This window comes from Dromaius novaehollandiae, chromosome 8, assembly GCF_036370855.1.
Source record: "Dromaius novaehollandiae isolate bDroNov1 chromosome 8, bDroNov1.hap1, whole genome shotgun sequence".
Classification (NCBI taxonomy): Eukaryota; Metazoa; Chordata; class Aves; order Casuariiformes; family Dromaiidae; genus Dromaius; species Dromaius novaehollandiae.
Window position 1 is genome coordinate 27385977 of NC_088105.1, and position 15039 is coordinate 27401015.

Consider the following 15039-nt stretch of genomic DNA (forward strand, 5'->3'; position numbering starts at 1 on the left):
CATTGATTCCCAAGAGCTTTGGATTGAGTCCCTGAATTCTTACAACTCAGGAGGAGAGCAAAATAGTATGAAGTGGTTTCCACAAATATTGCTTTAACAGAACTTCAAGACTTCTTTTTTAAATTCTGCTTTGGTGAGGAAAGTGAGAAGAACAAGTAGCATCTGCATGGAGTGCAAGTTGGCAAGAATTCCAGTCTGCCACTTTCCAAATTGTTTTAGAAATGTTTGGCACGTCTCTGTCACAAATTACAGCTGATTATAATTTCACAGTATGTGCAAGCAGATGGAGGAGATGAATTGGGGAAAAGTTTCACCCCAGACAAATTAATTATTAGTAAGTATTTTCAGAGCAGAAGTTAAATATTAAAATTGTGGCTTGAAATAAAGAATTATGGGATGTCCAAGTAAATCTATAGCTTTGAATCCAACATTTTATGAACAATTTGACACCTGGATGAATAATCTGTTATTTTTAGAGATGAAAATATAATCCATGTTAAAAAGGAGATTATACTTAAGGAATTCTTAATGACCAGTCAGTTTTCTCAAGTGATCTGCTTAATCAACAGGTTCATGAGCAGCTACAAACAGAAAACATTCATAGTAGGAAGGAGGGTGGAGATGCTCCATACATATTTCTCCACCTGTGGGAAATTACCCATATTTGACAGAAAGCTTCAAGAAAACCTGTGTTTCTTAGTCAAAGTCTGGACTGTTTATGGTAAGAGTTAAATCAGAAAACTAGCTTCACTATCAGTCTTTTTATTTCGTACTTCACGTTTCAGTCAATAAACTATTACCTATTACCTCTCTATGTCTTCAAAAGTCAGGCTGAAGAGGTTAGAGAAGGAGAAAGGACTGGCTGATCAGAAAGGGCCATTGCAACAACATAAGCAGTAGAGAACAGGGAAACATGCTAAATGTTTCTGTATCACAAAATGGGGGATGAATGGGTGGATGACATCTTCCTCTCTCTTTCCCATTCAGGAACCTGGGATTCAGTAGCTGAAACAGGTGCTCATAAAAATGTTTTCCTGGAGGGCTGTTGTAGGGGTCTTTCTGCAGCACTAATGTCTGGTTGCACCAAACAGGTAAGCATAATGCAATCTTATGCAGACATACATGCAATTCCATAGTTAGTGAAGTAATTTCTGCATATATGTTGTTAGAAAAATTGCTATTTTTGGCATGAAAGATGTGGTGCAGCTAAAATATAGCATTCAACTGATGGTTTTGAGATGAACAGTAGAGACTTAGGTTCTTAAGAATCCAAGTAATATGGCTCCTTCATAAAAGGAAAACATTTGATTTGAACAGAAAAGAAATAAAATGATACTTAATTCTGTGAATGAGTAAAAATGAATTTATTTTGGTATTGTTATTGTTTTTTCTTTATTTTTTGAAGAGGAATTTAAAAGTTTACAAATGAAGAAATATCTGAAATTACTATGTGGAGGCTAAAATTGGTTTAATAATATTTAAATAGTTGTAGAATGTACTCAAAATGAAGAGGAATATGTGAGAAAGATTGTCTGCATTTGAATATAAAATCTTGAATATAATAGGAAAAAAGACAGTATTGTGCCTATATTTATCACTACTCTAGCTCAAGATTTTGCTTATGATAAAATGGCTTCAAGTATTTTTACTAATTGAATTTTATTTTTTCAAGTACTTATGACAATCTGAACTATTTTACAAAGGAAAATGCTTCTTTGATATGCTTTCAATTTTCCCCGGAAAACCTTTAAATTGGCGGATGGTGCTTATGTGGTGTAGTATTTGTAGCGAATCAAACACAGTGCATAATCAATGACTCTTTCTGTCCTCTGACTAAAGCTTTACTTGATGCTTAAGATTATGTCAAAGACTCATCTTGTTAAATATTTTTAAATTTTTATAGTGTGCTGTAGGCTGATAGGAAGATGGATATGTATTGAAATAACCCCCAGTAATTCAACCCACCATATTTTTACAAAGAAGAATCTTTTTACTATTGCAGACATTTGAACGTTACAATAAGGCTAAGAGATATCACAGCTTGTAGAAAGGAACAGTTTTCTAAATCAGTTTGGCCACTGATGCTTGCTAATCCACAGGAAAATATTACTATTTCATAGCATTTAGCTAATGCTAAATTCAGCTGTTTTGGTCTTCATCTTGCAAAGAATTAGATCTGTGTAAAATAGGTGAATAATCACCTGGTGGTGCATTTATATGTTTGATGTTATATATGTGTCTTATTCTTTGTAAAAATCAAGCTTAGACTACATTAATTGTTTTTGCAGTGTTGAACATGATGGGATCCTATTTTTGGCTCAGGATTACCACTTTAATATACATCTAGTAATTTTTTCTGTCCTTTGAATGACAGTATTCAATGATTATAACAAAGAATTGTTACAGGTACTGAGGAAAAATGTAGCTGGATATGCACAAGGGAGTCATTCAGTTTAGTGTAATAAGGTAGCGCTTGCCTCCTCTCCCATTTTTCTAACAGCGTGGTTTAAGTAAGCTTGTTTTACTTTGCGTTGCAACTGCTAGAAGGACACACGTAGTCAGTTGCTCTGCATAAGATGATGAATGGTATCTTACAAATGGTGATTGATTAAAACATATTTGCTGTGTTATTTGTACTCTTCTAACCCAGTTTTACACAAAGTCTGTAAATATGAAGCATAATTTTAGTCAGGAGAAATTAAGTATGCTACAGACCTGCAGCTAAGTTTATGCAAAGTTCAGTTTCTTTTTAATTCTGCAGAATTTAGACCATTTTGGAGGGTAATGTTAGTCCAGGCAACTACAGAGAAAATGACAGGCTAAAATCCTGGTGCCACCATTGTCAGTGGAAAGTCTCCTATAGATTTCAGCTGGGCCATTTTCACCCAAAATTCAGTTAACATGGAGTTTCAGAGCTTTGAAAAGTACAGTTGAGCTATCTGTATGTTTTGAGTTTAGTAAATGGCCATAATGAAGAAATAATTTGCCCAATTATTTCAGATATGTACTTGGTTTCAAGTTATTAAATGTTGCAGTGAATATGATTAATGTGCTACCATGTATAAATTCTGGGGTATGGATAAAGACTATTGATATTTTTTATACTGGACATGTTCTATCCTTCTTGGTGTTTTATTATGCTATATACTTTTAGTCAGATCTGCAAGCACATTAGTAAGTGTGACACAAAATAAACAGCACCATGACCCACCACACTGGATATCTAATCATATAAGAAAGCAATCTTTTGCACAAATGCTGTCTTTTCCCTGTGTTGTGTACATTTCTTTCAAGACAGCGGTTATTTCAGAAGATACTGTTTAACCATGCATTAAACTTCCCATACATTATCATAATAAAATCAACATAAAATGAGATTCAAGAAATCCATAAGAATAGCTTACAAGGACTTACTTTGTGGTACACTTCTTTATATTGTTATTCAGAGAATATATTGCTGAGATATCAGCAATGCACACATGCAAAACATGCACTTGTGTGTTCATATATATCATGCACAGGTGTCTAGTTATCTGTTTATGTGCTTATTCATTCTTTATTATTTCTCAATAATTGTCCAGCAAATATAAAAACATTAATGGTGCAATATATAAGTGACTCTAAATTAAGTTATTCAGTTAATAGGACTACTTCATACTAGTTTTTGCCTACGTTATCTTATGTTGAGACCAACTTTAATTAACACCTCATAAAACAAACCAGCCTCTTACAATGAATGAATTTATTATACACAAAGGCTACATGTTTAAGAGGTCTCCACTGTATGTTAATTAGATCTGAACTATGAGCTAGATCTGCTAAATACTACAGATTTCATGTGTAGTGGAAATAAAGATGCAAATCACATAACAATAAATTCAAATCTTTGTTACAAACACCCTGGAGAGAACTTTAACAAATCATAACTGTCAAAGGGATGGATGATGAAAGTTTTTTGTCATGCAAAAGAATACAAATCACTGTGCTGTTGCAAGCATTGCTCCTTTATTTTCTTGGTTGTAGGCACATCATCAACTTTAATGATAAAAGCCTTCCACAAAAATAATTCTTAAGCCTCAGGAACAAACACCTCTTTGGCACCCTGAGAGACTGTTCCACAAACATCATCAATCTCCTTCTGAGTATGATTTATAACCTTTCCCTTTGGCCAGCTCAAGCTGTCCGTGTGCATGCCCCAGCAGCGTCACGTTGGGATTCTCCTCCACTTTGTCCTCCAAGCACACACCAGTAGGTTGGCGTGCTCGTGGCCAGCTTTTCAAAAACATGGTTGGAAAATAAGAGAAGGAAGTTTGACTAGAATCCTATCCAAGTGGACACATCAGAAATGTACTGGTCAAATGAGAGAAAAAGGGAAGGAATTTGTATCTAGATTCAAACTAATGGGCCAAGTTCTCGTGCACATTTACTGCATGCGGCCAGGAGGGATGTTTACGAAGAAGATGCTTGTCACTTCCTGACTGTGTGGCTCCTCTAATTTATTTAATTGCCTGTATCTACTGCCCGTGGACCAAGAGAGCCAAAGCACAGAGCATAGTTTAGTGAGATTCTTCTCCATCTGTGACATGACTTTTGTGCCAGGTGCTGTATAAGGTTTGTGCAAAAGGTTGATTAAGGCAGCTGCACACCAGCTGAGACTCCCTTCAAGGAGATTCAAGTACTCTCTAGCTCCTCTGCATTACTCAGCTGCATGAGAGGGCCATAATAGGGGTTGTTACCTTCTGCAGTAACAAACTTGGTATGTCCCTTCTCAGTGCCAGCCCTACAAGTCAGTTTAACGTTCGTTTAAAGGAGCGCAAATAATAGGAAAATCTGAGTCATTATATGCATTGAGGAGAGGCAGCAGAAGAAAGGTTGTTGTAAGACAGCGGGATAAAATAACAGCTTAAAGTGGTGAAATTTAGCATCTGGGAATACAGCTTCCTCTTCATGACTCAGCTAACTGAAGTTCACTTACAGACTGCAGGTGTCTGATGAATGAACTCTTTCTGGATGCTTTCCTTGAATTTCAGGAATAGAGTCTGTGAACCAGAGATTCTTTAGAAACTCGTATTCCATGCACTCATGAAGGCAGATATACATACATTATTAATTGTTGCCTTACTTAAGTCATGATCAAGGACAGAAAAGCTATACCCTTATCAGGAAAACATATAAACATTATGATTAGTTGTAAACACAGGCAGATCTTTAAGATGCCTACATTGAGTGAAACTGCAGATACTTCTGAGCCTGATAATATTTATAAGGAAAACAAAGTAAAGAAGAAGAACCCAGAAAAATAAATCTAAAGATGCATTCATAAAATCTCTGGGACATTTTTATAATGGCTTGAAAATTTAGTGGGTTGAATTCCTTGAATAGAATTTTCCAGAGTGCTTCAGCGATTCAGGGCTAGACTATACAAGAAAATCATTAGACCATCTCTCTTTAGATGACTAGACTTGAAGCTCCTTTTATAGCTAGTTTTCGGCAGCTCTGAAGTATCCTTTGAAGCCTTAGCTCCTAACTTAGCCATCTAGGCTAGAAACTTAAATATAAACAGTGTTCACTCTCATCATTAAGAGCTACTCTCTGACACTAAACCTGTAACTATATTTGGGAGGCAGCACAGAGCCGGACTGCCCCAACAAAAGCTGTAGGAATTATGTCTCCAAAGAGAGCAATCTCTCACAAAGTTGTCTGGTGCAAAGAGAGATGGATAATGCCGGGCTACCTTTTACTATGGCTAATCTGCACTGTATGCTGTGCAAATAGAAACACTCAACTGTTCAGCAGTTGGCTGGCTAAACGTCATCTGGTGTTAAGCACCTTATTCTACTCCTTTGTGAATTGTAATCCTTACCCTTACCACTTTTATCCATGTAATGGGGATAACATTTCCCTAACTCTCAGCAGTCCTGTAGAGCAGGATGTATTAACTTGTGCTATCTCTAGTAGCTGTATGAAGATGAAACACTCTCGAAATACTAAGTATGAAACTGCTACACAAGTGAACACTCCAGTCTACAGCTGATGATTTAGCTTGAAGCATTCAGTCATGAAGCTAGGTAGTGACTGCATTTTTAATAAAGTTGGCAGAAAGTTTTCCATCAAAACAGTGTTTCAGTGAACTGAATTGTATTTTTTGAGAGTATCTGCTTTACAGAGAAAGTTTTGACTTTGTCCCCAGATTTAAAATATTAAAACTTAAAATATTAAAACTTTTAAGGTTTTTATGACAAATACATTCTTTTGTCACAGGGAAAACCAAACATTTTTATCATCTCTCATTTTTAATTATAATGGATAATTCTGTTGTATAGTGTTATACAAAGTAATTCCACTTAGAATAGTATTACCTTGCATTTCTGAAAACTTCAGATGACTTTTTGAACACTGAAATGCAGTCTCTGCTCATTTAAATTGCTATTACAACTACTATAAGAAATTTGTCCTTATTCTATGTTCTACAGTTAAATTTGTATTTATTTTGGAGAGATTAGTTATGGGCCAAGTTAGCAATCAGGTTTTTTTTAGATAGCTGAAACTTTGCCATCACAATTCTTCCAATGAATAGAATTATTTTGTACAGAGTGACAGCACTGTATAGTTTCAGGAAAAAAGGCTTAATAATCAATTTTCATATGCTTAAAATAGCCATCTAACCTCATCTTGAAGGAGTAAGAGCACCATAAAATACCATTCCACTTTACCTAAAGCCCATGACATCAGTCGTGGGAAACAGGGAAGTGAAAGCATGACTAGTGATTTACGTAGAAGCAGGATTGAATCTATTGAAAATAATGAGAGCTGTGATGGCCTGATGGCTTTTGGAAAGCTCTTGCTTTTTCAAGGTATCAGTTACCAAAACACTACCCCTCATGATTTTTAGTGTAAAGCTGAATCAAATAAATTCTTTCTGTTGAGCTGCTTAATTTTGTTATCATATATATTTTAAAAGCATAGAAATATAATTCTGAAGGCTTTAATGTGTATAGGATGCCAAACATTTGATACACCTTTATTAATTTTATGAGGCATAATAATCTATAATGATACAGGAAACCGAAAATTTTCAATGTAACTGTGGAGCCAAAGAAATTTCTACTTCTGACAGCATCCTTTTAGAGCCAGTTTTGGCAATAATTGAGTTTCTGTGCTTTTCTTTTAATTTCACTACCTGATGATACCTGAGAGCAGTAGACTTTATTTCAAAATCCCATTAGGTACCATTATAAGATCCAATTTCCAAGGGTTTTTTTTCTTTTCTAAATCTGATTGTCAGTCAATGTGTTACAGTAAGCCTAGCTTTCTTTTGACTCTCATGGCTATACACTGTGGGGAAAAAACAAAAGAACTATGCTTCATCATCCTGTCAAGGAGGTTTCTTAACAAATTACCTTTACCCTCAAAAGAAAACACAAAGAGACTTTTTGTAGCTTTAACAATTCTCATAGTTCATATCTTCTTTTCTTGGCTATTCAAGGGAACAAAAATACAATCTTCTAGACCTCAGAGATAATGAAATCAATATCTTTAAAGTCTTATGAAGTCTAGATAGTTAATAAAAGCAAGAATCTTTCTTTAATCATTATTTAAACTCTATATAGGCTTGTCTTATATTACTGTGTTTTCAAAACACGTTACTTCTTTGTAGATCATTTATTTCCAAAAAAATGAGTAATAGTAAGTTGCAATACAGAATAGTAAATCCTTTTTATCTTTGTATGTTCGCTCATGAAAAACTTGGTCCTCTCAGGTTTAAGTCTTAGTCTATTTTCACAGAGACTATGGTGATGAAATTCACTCTGGTGCAGAGCAGCACCATAAAGCAGTGTTCAGGTTTTACTTAATCTTTCTTTTTAGAGGGTTGAAAGGCCTAACTTTCTACATAAGAACAAATTGGTATAATTTCTGTTGAAGTCCTTAGGAAACGCAGTACTGAAATCGGAGATCTGGGATTAGACCTGAAGGCCAGGACTTGGTCGGAGGAGTGCCAGTGCCCCGCAGAGCCAGAGCCCTGCTAGCTCCTCAGCCCCACCACTGTCCCCCAAAACGCACCTGGGGTTGAGGAACCGCTGCAGAGCTTTCTGGACTGCAACATGCCTGAGAGCTTCCCCCAGCCCGTGTCCTGTCTTCTCCATCCCCACAAAGCTCTGCTCTGGCTAGGGTCTACCATGTCTGCTGGAGATGCAAGGACTTTGCTTTTGGGTATACAGCTTTTGGAAGCTCAGTGTTTTCAAGATAGGTCTAACATTTATATTGGGGTCCTATAAATCAGCTGAAGAATGACTGTGTGATTCTTCCATACCATAAATTAAACTAAGCAGCAATTTGACTGGGATGTTTTACTAGTAACAGGTGGGTATGCTTAAGATAGGATTTAAAAATTTCAAAATACTTAAGAAAAAAAAAAAACCTCCAACAATTTCAGCTGTGTTTTTGGTGCATACTGAAAGTATAGTATGTAGTATTCAATACTGTTTATTTCTTCCAGGTAAGAATAATGTAGTTTACTTCAGGGATCCAAAACCTCACCCATTCGAATAAAGTTAGTCTTACCTTTTCTAACATATTACTAAACAATTACATAAAGTCTACATACATAGATATACATACATAATTTCTTCTGAAATTCTTCAGCCTTTGATGAGATATTAGTATAAACAGACATACAACTTATATACAGGGAAAATTGTTTGTACATTATTTATCAAATTAGAGTATCAACTGCCTTGGCCCAAAGCCACTCATGATATAGTGGTGGTGTTCTTGCCATTGCTATACCACTCTGCTTAAGCGTCTCAAAGCTAGCTTTGAACAATGAAGAGCTTGGAGGGAAAAGCCTGAAGACAAGAGACCTGAGATGTCACTTTTCAAAGATGCCTTTAACTGCTTTGTAGACACAATCCATTCATAGAAGGAAGTTGTTACTAAACTTTAAGCATGGAAGGATCAGTGAATAAACCCATTGTTAATTTTAAAGGCAATTTCAAATGCCTTTACAGTTAAGCCATTTAATTTCCATTGGTTTAAGTTAAATCATTTTTCATTAATGTAAGCTAATTTGCAAGCTAATCTAATAAAGTAGCATGAAACATGAGGAGCAATGCATTGAAATGAAGGAAGTTCAGTTGCTTGCAGCTCATTAAGGTTCTTGAAGTTTAGAAGACTAATTACTGACTAAAAATGATTTTGTTTACCTCTACCTTTTAAGAGTTCCTGTTTTATCCCACAGTTTAAGACTCGCAGGCCAGATCATCAGTAGGCATAATTTGGCAGAGCTCCAATAAAGACAACGGGCCAATTTATACCAGTTGAGAATTTAGCTTCTTAAAAAAAGAGAGAGAGAGATGGAAGTTGATAAAAGCTTCTTTTTCAAAGAAACATTTTAGTGAAAATATCAGCAAATTATAGTGCCTCATTTTGTGCCCACTACAGTCTAGGGAACATTTCCCTTTGATTTCAATGAGAGAAATTTTAGATTCTAAAATCCATGCTATAAGAACAGGAGAGATGACTAATCATTTAATCTGGTTTTCTATAAAGCTGTGACTGCAGGACTTCTCTTAATTAATTTATGTCTGCAACAGAACCCAAATTTTATAAAATGATTTACCAGCCCTAACTTGAAAATTGTTAATGCGGGAGATTACATCACCGCTATCGGTAAGCTAATTACTCTTGCTAATATAGATGCATAAAAACATCTAAAATTATTTGGCTTCAACTTTCGGGTACTTTACCAGCTACACTGAGCTGTTCTTTTTTTTTTTTTAAGCCAAATTTTGTTCTCTATTTAGGTCCTTCTGATTATCATAAGATTCATCTTGTTCTCCTAAATAAATGGAAGGTTCTTCCTGAATCTCTTGTTGAAAGACAAATTTAAATATTTTTACAAACCGTATTGTTCTTCTCTGAACACACTCCATCTGATCAAGCCCTTTTGGAGATGTGGAACTAAGAAATGAGCACAGTTTCCAGAAATGACCATGTGAGCATCTCAAAAAGTGGCACTCCTATTGTTTATTCACTTAAGGATAACACTGGTCATACAACCAGGACATCAGACCATAAGCTCGTATTAAACCAGTTACCAAACATCAGTCCAAGCATTTCCAAAATCTTTACTTCCCCGAATGCTGCATTTTCACATGCAGCATTCATTTGGCCATATCAAAATGCATATTGTTTGCTTATGCTCAGCTTAGCTTATGCTCAGTTTAGGAAGTGATCCAGGTCACTCTGCACCAGTGACATGTGCTTCTCGGTACATGCCACTCCCTCAAGATCTTGCCATCTGTGTCATTAATGATTTTGTTTCCTCCCCTTGAATAGCACGGGACCAAGAACTGTTCCAAAATAATGCATGTGTTATGAGAAAGCTAGTTTGGTATGAGCGCTAGACATTAAAATAGAAATGCTACAGCTGTGTGCTTGTATAAATTATTGTAAACACTATAATCTTAAACTACAATCAAACTTTGCCTGTATTGTATTATTTAAAGTATTACAAAAATCATCAAAAGCTTAATAGAATCCAAAGGAAACATATGATTTGCATGAATTTAACATAGTATTTTTCAGTATTTTTGCTTATCTTTTTTAACATATGAACAGGAAATACTAAAATGTTTCAACCTTCAGCAATATGAAAGTAAATGTCCTTTTCTCGCATGTGCTCCCTTTCTCCCAAGCATCCCTTGGTAACATCCTGTATGAGTTTCACCCACTTTTTCAACTGTTGGAAGAGATGGATGAAGCATGTGCCTTAGGGATAGCTTTAAACCTGATCCTGACACAGTTTCAGTTTGCTAGTTTGACCTTGCTCAGCTACTGAAGGCCTTAGGGACTACACTGAGATGGAGACTGCCTCAGTACCATTGGCTCTGTCCATCTGTCTAGATCAGTGCACAAGTCTAACAGAATGATTTTGCCCTTAAACAGCCAGAATTACTGCTGCGTAGGCAAGCTAAGAGCCTCCTCCCATGCAGGAACGTTACTGAGCCAAATGCTGGTTTGCAGTCCACTTGGGCGAAGAGCAGTGGGCAATCTTATCCCAAGTGACATTTCAACAAGGCATATACAGAAGTTAATCAAGCATTACCGTCCTTGGGAGAGTGTGATCACAAACCCTTCCTGATCCAGGTTTTCCTTCACTACAGAATCTGCAACACTGAATGCATGAAAATAATATTCATAATTCATGAATACAATGCGGGATGAGGAACCCAGGGCTGAGTGTAAGATGAGTGTGATTTTAGGCAAAATGAGACTATTCAATATTAAAATAATGAGTTAATCAGAACTAAAATACAATCAGAACAGGATTCTTTAAATAGTGGAAAAAGTGAAGTGCGTGGAATATATATTATTATATATTTCTTTCATCATCATTGAGAAAGACAGCTAATTTTCTGCCACTCTCACCCAGATATAAAAAATATATAAAAAAAGCTGACTCTTTTCTTCCTCTTCATGTAAGTCAAGTACATTTTGTGGCCATACTAAAATCCCACATGCACAGAGACTTCTGTGGAAAAAGTGTTTTATGAGCAATGCAATAGCTGTGTCTGCAATTGAAGATTTGTCCCCATGCCTGTATTTGAGCTGCAAACAGAATAATGTAGTTTCTCTTTGTCAGAACTGGAAAAGAAACAAAGGAATTGGTTGTAGTGGAACTAAGTCATCTGGCATTGTTCTAGCTGTGGTCAACTTCAAAGAAGAAGGCACAAAGAAGTGTTAGTTTGGAAACACCACATTGCATGTAGTAGGTTGCCACAGGGATTTGTGGCACTACTCCCTTTGTGAAGGCTACCTCTGTACAAGAGCTGTTTTCATGAAGAAAGGCTAATTCAGCATTATGGACTTAGAGTTTAGGGCACAAGAGAAAGAAAAGGTCTCCTACTAAATTCAGTGGGCTGGGAAATCAGTCTTATTGTGGTTCCCATGTTATAAATGGAGTCTTAAGAAGGTCTCTAGAAACATTCATTCAAATTTTAAATTACAAAGTAGGATTACAAACTGAGTTTAAATGATATGCCAGAAAAACCTTTTATAAAAATTCAAGTCACTGAATATGAATAATTGCAGGTGCAGACATTTACACTTGAAAACTACTTCCGTATCATAGGGGTATGAGAAAATTGCTATTTTTGTAAGAGAATGGCAATTATTAAATCACTGGGAACTGTTTAAATGCATCGGCTTGTGGATGTGACCATTAGAGGCATGAACAGGTAATAGATATTTTCCTTCTCCTTCTAAAAATCTAATTACTCTGTGCTACATCAAGAGGAAATTCAGTATGCTGAGTGATTCTCTGAGGTCACTTACTGTGTTTTCCATCATTTCCTGAGTGAAATTACCCTGTGAATACTTTGTAATTCAGCTGGATAGGAACTTGTTCACAAAAATTTGCACAGGTTAAAAGAAAGTTTAGAAATATCAAAAATTCCAGAAAGTTCATGAATTTGTATCCTGAAAACAGATACTTGCTTTTTAAAAGTATTTTCAAGGGGGAGAAAAAAAATCAATTCTTGGAAATGATAAAGCAGCATTTTATCAAGATGTTTCATCTAGGTTTTTCTTAATATAGATTTTGGACTTGATCACGGCCATTTTTTTTATTCCAATACAACATTTTAAAATGAGAGTCTATGGAAATTTTTTTAACATTCCAGTAAAAAGATTGAGTACTTATAAGTAGTTGGAAGTGTGAATGACTGTATGAGGAGAGCCAAAGCGCTGAGGTCACAGACACTTTGGCATGAGGCTCGATTTATAGCAGAGAAGAAGTGAGATTGGCCAGACTGAAGAATGCAAGCATTATGTTCTGTTTGTGCAGGACAAATGATAGGATCTGGGCCTATAACTACACTCAGTTGCCACCCATATTTGCGTGTGAGCAAAATCTTGGACTTAGGCATGCAGACTAAATTGTTCACATAAACAAAAAAAGTTGCTGCAATAAAAAGTTCCCATAGCATATTCTGAATTATTGCCTCCTTGAAAATTTGCAGTCTCCTTATTCACAGGGAGCACTGAAGCCTCTTTATCCCTCTGACATGTTCAGGGCATATTAATGTATTTTATAGTTAGGGATAAAGTAATCCTAAGATAAATAAGATCCAGGATCAGTGGGTTTGCTTAGATGTGCCTAAAAGCTAAATTTGGTCCACTTGTTGGACATGTTAAGTTATGTGTTATCCTCTCAAGATACTCAGAAAATCTCTGCGTGGCTCTGGGATCTAGCTGTAGCCCTTCTGCCAGCTGCTTAATAGCAGCAAAAGGGCTGGTTTCAATATGGCTAAGTTCTCTCTTGAAACATAACTTAACCAGCTTGAACTGCCACACAGAAACATAAGGAAACTAAACATACTCTCCCTTGGTACCCTTAACAGTCAGAAGTTCTACACTCTCAAGTACTCTGAGGATATGTGAAAACAAAAAAATGCTTTATTAGTGGAGAGGGAATGGTTATAAACTTGGGGAACAGAGCAACAGAGTGTACGCATTGCCTTTACATGCAAATGTATATTTACAAAATATCTTCCCTCACCTTCCAATATTTTTTTCCCTTAGCCTATTTTTCCATTGCTAGCAGAAGATCCTGCAGCTATGAACAAGTTGGTACCACAGCCTGGAGCTCTAAGAAGCAGTATAAATTCACTGTTGCTTAGTAGATCTGTCACCAGGGGCAAGGCAACAGCTTGCAAGAATCCTGTAAGGAGGCATTACTACCTGAATTTGCTTGTGGTTTCTGCCCTAAAAGTACAGTAGAGCTCAGAACTATAATGGTAGGTCTGTGTACACCTTGACTGGTTTGTTACAATGCTGCCAGTGGTACTGCTCTCTCTATTAATTAAATGGGGTCAGAGCAGCGTCCCCCCTCCTCCACAGGGTTTCATCACTAGCTCTCTGCCCACCACATTTTTGGCCCCTCACAACTAGCAATTTCCCAGGCTCAGTTCAGGGGGCAGGAGGGGATGGCATGAGGCCAGGACCAGAGCGCAGATGAGATTGCTTGATGCTCCAGAGGGGAAGGCTCAGGACTGGTCATCTCTTAGGGAATTAGGCAGGGTCTCATCTAGGGCGAAGATGTGCTTTAGGGGGTTGCATGTGCAGGCAAATCCCAGCGTAGGGGTGATCTCATACAGCTGCATAGATGCATTTAATGTCAGTGAGAGAGCCATCACGAGAGGAAGCCAAGACTTTCAGGCGATTTACAATGCTTGAGCAGAATCAGTCGGCTCTGTTCCCTCTTCTGCGCTCCCTGTGATCCACATAGATCTCCTTCCTGGACTCTCAACATCCAAATACTTTCATGGCAATAGTGACTTCTCATATATCAATGGAGGATATAGAAGTAAGCAGCCAATGCAAATTAAGCTCTCTACAGCTTTCCCCTTTAGCTTCTCGCCACAGAGTTTGCATGCGTGTGCACTCCTGGATTGCAGTTATGGTGGAACAGTTAGAGGTTTTGAACTTTGGATGTATAAATAATACTTTCAGAGTAAATCTCTGCCAGCTCCTTTATGCTCTTTGCAAACCCTGAAATTTATGAGCAGATGAATTTAGCAGCAGTGAAAGCATTACTTGATCAGCTTCACTGTCATCAGCAGATGTCACTGCAGCCATTAGTAACTAATGAATTGTTTAAGGAGATATAATGGCTAATTTGTCTGGTCAAAAAGGCATAAACACAGCCTTTGAAAACTGCATTCTATTAAGTCATGAGAAAAAATTGAGTTCATTGTCCTTTAATTTTTAAATGAGATGAGTTCCAAATCAATTACAGATCTAAGACAAATTACCTGGTGAATTTGTGGCATCTTCTGAGATACTGATGAGAAAAGGATAGCTGTTGTGTAACAGTCAGGGTGCCAATGAATCAGGTAAAAGAACCAGAAAAGAGATTTATGTAATCTTAATATGAATAAGTTGGCTCCCGAAGGACCATTAAATAAGATATGTTTGTCTTCTTGCTAAGCTCCCAGTGGTTCTTAATAATGAACACTTACATCCAAAGACTTCTGT